This window comes from Desmodus rotundus, chromosome 7 (assembly GCF_022682495.2).
Source record: "Desmodus rotundus isolate HL8 chromosome 7, HLdesRot8A.1, whole genome shotgun sequence".
NCBI classification, from domain to species: Eukaryota; Metazoa; Chordata; class Mammalia; order Chiroptera; family Phyllostomidae; genus Desmodus; species Desmodus rotundus.
This window is the reverse complement of record NC_071393.1, coordinates 30,492,458-30,497,371: the sequence shown is the minus strand read 5'-3', so window position 1 is coordinate 30,497,371 and position 4,914 is coordinate 30,492,458. Positions and strand designations below refer to the sequence as shown.

The following is a 4,914-nucleotide window of genomic DNA, read 5'->3' as shown; positions in this document are numbered from 1 at the left end:
CACACACACACAGAGAGAGAGAGAGAGAGAACTACAGTGAAAATAGAGGTTCTGAGTCAGACAGAAATGAGTTAGAATCCCAGCCCCATCCTTTACTATCTCTGTTAGCCTGAGCAACTTGCTTAATTTTTTCAAGTATGTCACTTGCAAATGGAGATACAAATCATTCCCAGTTTCCCAGGGAGGCTTAGAAATGTAAATGTATGTGAAGTTCAGTGCTTGGCATGGAGTAGACATTTAATAAACAGAAGCATGGCTGTCAAAAGCCCTGGATCCTATCCCCAAGCAGGTTCAATCTAGGAAGAAAGGTAAAGTAGACAATAAAAAAATATAATAAAACTAAAAATATGTAGCATGTCTTATGAGAGAGAAGCTCAAGTGTTTAGGGTATTAGAGTAGAGAGAGCAATTGAGGTAGTAGGTGGGGGCATTCACATCAGGCTTCCGACAGCAAAGAGAGCTATTAGCTGGGGACAGTGAGCATCTGTACTCCCCTGCTGCTCCCCTGCTGTGGTCCCACAAACCTAACACCTGAGCACAGCCATCCTTTCCTGAGTAAGCTCAGCAACCCCAAACTCTCTGCCACCGCTTCCTCCAGGCAGCCACCGCCAGTTCCCTGGAGCTGGAACCCAGATCAAACTATTAGCTTCTCAGAGTTTGATATGTGAAAATGTTGCTGGAAGAAATTCCAGGTGGTGGAAATAGTGTGGGGAAAGTCATAAAGCCAGGCCATTATGGGCTAGTGATGAGGAACCCTGAGAAACCGAGGTATCTGCAAGGAATACTGGGATATTAATGAGATATTTACACAATGGAATACTACTCGGCTGTAGAAAAGAATAAAATTTTACCCCTTGTGACAACATGGATGGACCTGGAAAACATTATGCTAAGTGAAATAAGACAGTCAGAGAAAGACAAATGCCATATAATCTTATTTACATGCGGAATACAATTAACAAACTGAACTAACAAGCAAAATACAGACTCATAGATGGAGAGCAGGTTGACAGCTAAGGGGGTGGAAGGTTATGGGGTGGAGGGATTGAGCAAAACCGAAAAAGGACTCTGGGACATGGACAACAGTGTGCTGATTGCTTAGGGAGGGGAATATGAGGGGACTAAATGGTAATGGGGAAAGTACAATAAAAATAAATAAACAAACAATATTAATAAGTAACATTTATCAAGCATTTGGTTTGCACCAGGTCCTTTTCTAAGTGTTTTATATGTATCGCCTCAGTTAATCCTGTGATAACTGTGAGGCACAACAATCATTTCTGTCTTACAGGTGAGGAAATGGAGGATCAGAGCGCGGCCACTGAGTGGCAGGTCTGGGATTCCGCCCAGGGCGGCCTTGCTCATAGCATGCCCCCAGGCCCACCTGTACTGTCTGTAGGTGACGGCAGATAGGAGGACTCTGAAGGGCAATGGCAGTCGGAAGCTAAACAAGTGTCGGACAGGACATGTTCAGGCAAAGTCCCTCAGAGCACAGAGGGATCAAATGGCTGGAAACAGAGACCAACTAGCAAGAAGATGCCCTTGAAGGGAACGGAGGAGGAGCGGGGGAGGGGGAAGGAGAGGAACAGAGAAAATAAGCATGTGACTGTATTTTCGCTGCTTGCAGCAGGTCAACTGCTGCCTGAGAAGCTGTTTTAAGAATGCGGCAGGCCACCCCTTGGCCCAAGCACTGGAAAGATCATGAAAGCCCACTGTGAGTGGCTGAGTTAGTTATCTCCAAAAGTCAGGAAACTGAGCAATGCCTTGTCAGAGAGGGATGGGAGCACAGTTAGCTCTAGCATTTCTCTGCTTGTCTCCTCGGCGTGTAAATGCCTTTTCATTAGCCCTTAGGAAAGTAGTCATGGAAATGAGGCAATGAGGGGGGGATGAACCTCATAGAGTTGGCAGTGCTTTCTAGTAGCTGCAGCTTCCGGGGGTCTCTGGGAGCTTCGTGATCATTCACCCCCAGCATCGTCCTCTCTATGCTGCTGGCCACCCACAAAGGGCCAGAAATTAGTATAGCTGCACAGGAAAGGCCACAACAGTCACACTGTCACAAAACAAAAGAAAGACTTGAACATCATTTTTTCCAGCCTGGAAACTTTGGTAGAATTTTGTCTAAGCCCTCCCAGACAGAAGAGTGTTTACTCTCTATTTTAAAGTCTTCCGTAGAGCATCGAGCAAGATGGTAGCCTCCGAGACTGTGAGGCTTCAGGCTTCTAATTCATTACCCGACGCCAGCCACCCCGCATCCCATGGACTTTGGCTTCTGGCCGACTTGAACAGATGCCATGTATTCAGGGATCTAATTAGTCTCATCTGCCAGCATATTGGCTTCGGTTCTGGGGCTCCCCTTGGCCTTTACTTGGAGCGGGGGTCCCTTGTCCCACCGTGAGAGCACGTGTCTGGTATGGGACAATGAATGCCTTAGAGTAAAATGAGAAGAGAGGAAGGTGCTGAGAATCCCGTAATAGTGACAGAGACAGTACTCACTTCTTACCTAGAAAGGCAGTCCTGTAAGTTGGAAGAGGATAAGAAATTGATTATAGAAACTCAAAGAAGCATTGGAAGAGGCAAGAGAACAACAGTGAGAATATCTTGGATCTAGAACCAAAAGCTGTCACAGATGAGGGTGTGAAAGAAAAAAAAAAAGAAGAAAAACAAAGCCACATGTGTTGTAGTAGATGATGGTGATGATGAAGAGACCAAAAAACATCACCAAAGAAAAAGGAGAAATGTGTATATAAAACAGAAAAAGAATCCCAAGTCTTCTAAAGCACAGACAGTGAAAGAGTGGACGGTCCAGAAGTGTAGTCCTCCAAAATTTCTCCTGCTAGAAACAGCCTTGTTAAAGCCCAAAGGAAAGGTGGTGTGGGCATTCACACAAAAGATAGTCCCGGTTCCTCCTCAGAGTCTGATTCATGTCTTGAGTCAACCAGCAATGGTTTCAGCAACATCATCTTGGAGGTCAGAAAGTCCTCAGAGAAGACATCAACTGCATTATCGAAGGAAGGACCCTGTATAAAAAACACAACTACACACAAAGAAGCCACAAAAGCTGGCTTTAACTCTATCCCCCTGGAGGACAAGACAGCCAGAACATCATCTTCTAGTTCAGACTGTAGTTCAGAGTCAGAGGATGCATGCATGATGCCAAAGATGTCTTAGAGAGACCAACAAGGCTGCAGGTCTCTCAAAGACAGCAGGCCTGTTTGCGGGAAGAGGTTGTCCAGGTCCAGGGCCATCATTCCAGACTCCAAATACAACAGAATGGAAGCACAATGATTCAAACAGTGGCAGATCGGCTCCTGGTCCTCCTCCCAATGTGACTCTGCCCACAAGTTTGGGAAGAGGTTGGGGTAGAGGAGAGGACCTGCTTTCTCATAAGGGAGTTAGGGTTTGGGGCATGCAGGGGAGAAGTCGAGGACAAGGGCTTGCTGTTCCCTGCATTTTAAATAGAAATGCTGTATATCAGAAGCAGCCACATTTAAATGAAGTGCTAACTCATCTATTATTATCCAGAATCCAGTAGAAACACACAAGAAGGACTACAGTTTTTTTTACCGCTGTTAGCAGCTGCCCCCCAAGTTGGAGAAAAGATTGCATTTAAGCTTTTGGAACTGACATCTGATTATTCTCCTGATGTCTCTGACTACAAGGAAGGAAAAATATTAAGCCACAATCCAGAGACCCAGCAAGTAGATATAGAAATTCTTTCATCCTTACCCACCATGAAAGAACCTGGGGCGTTTGATTTGGTTTTTCACAATGAAAATGGAACTGAGGTCATGGAGTATGGAGTGACACAGGAGAAAAGGATCACTGGTTTTGGGGACAGCTGATTGATCCAGGACTGATTGTTGAATCTTCAAATAACACATCAAGTACAGAGCTTGCCTGAGTCTGACGTCTCCAGCTCGGAGTCTATAAATGCCTCGTTTGTGAGAGTGACTATAACCTGAACTTAAAAAGAAAATCTGCAAGTTGTATACAGTTTTTGTTATCTTCATTTTATTGCGTAGGACAAAATATCTACATTTCATCTACACACTCCCTCATCATTTAAAATACATGGGTGTGTTGCTTTTCTAGACATTTTTTTTCAGGTTTAATTTTAGTAACAAAAATTTAAAACATGACATTCCCTGTAGGCATTGTTATATGCCAATATGTATGGTTTCTTATCTATTTTATTTTATTTTTTGACCACCAAGTAGCCATTGTCAGAAGCAGTTTGTAAATACCGAGAACAAGAGAGTGCTGCATATCTTGTCTCAGTGAGATTTATTAAGTAACACTGTAAAGCATGAAAGCATGTTACTTGACCTAGTTTTTCATATTTAAGTTGTTCTATTAAATGTGGAACATATTACAAAATTCAAATATTTTATACTTGTAATTGTCAAGAATTAACAAACAGTGGGGTGTGTTGCAGGCAGTGAGTTAAGAAAACCTTGTACATATTTCTGGACTTTAAGGTGGAGGTTTCTTAGGGCCCCGTGTAGAGCAGTGAACATGAGTCCTGGTGTGTGTGCCTGGGGGAGAAGTCCTGTTTCACTTGGTGAGGGGATTAACTGTGAGTTCAGACCAGGAGTGTGTTATCTTGCTAGAAGATCTCAAGCATCTGGCTGAGTGTGCTGGAGTGAGGATCTTGAACAGAAACTTCCTTTCCTGTTATTATTCAGCATGAAGCTAAAATGACTAGATACTGTGAAAATTGCTTTCTTTTAACAAAAGATCAGATCCCTCCTTCAGCTTTGTAGATTTTTGAATAAAATTATATTGAATCAAAAAGATAATGTCTATATAAAGATAAGCCAGATTATTTTTACCATAGTATCACATTCATTGTAAATAGTTTATTTTCTTTTTGTCCATATTAACTTTCTTTGCCTGTAACCTATTAAAAATATAG

The 4,914-nt window shown here is 43.0% G+C and overlaps 1 pseudogene; it reads left to right on the top strand.

The window, feature by feature from the left end:
* The first annotated feature begins 2,184 nt into the window (after window positions 1-2,184).
* LOC112301704 (coilin pseudogene) lies at window positions 2,185-3,900 on the top strand (annotated as a pseudogene).
* Window positions 3,901-4,914: the final 1,014 nt, after the last annotated feature.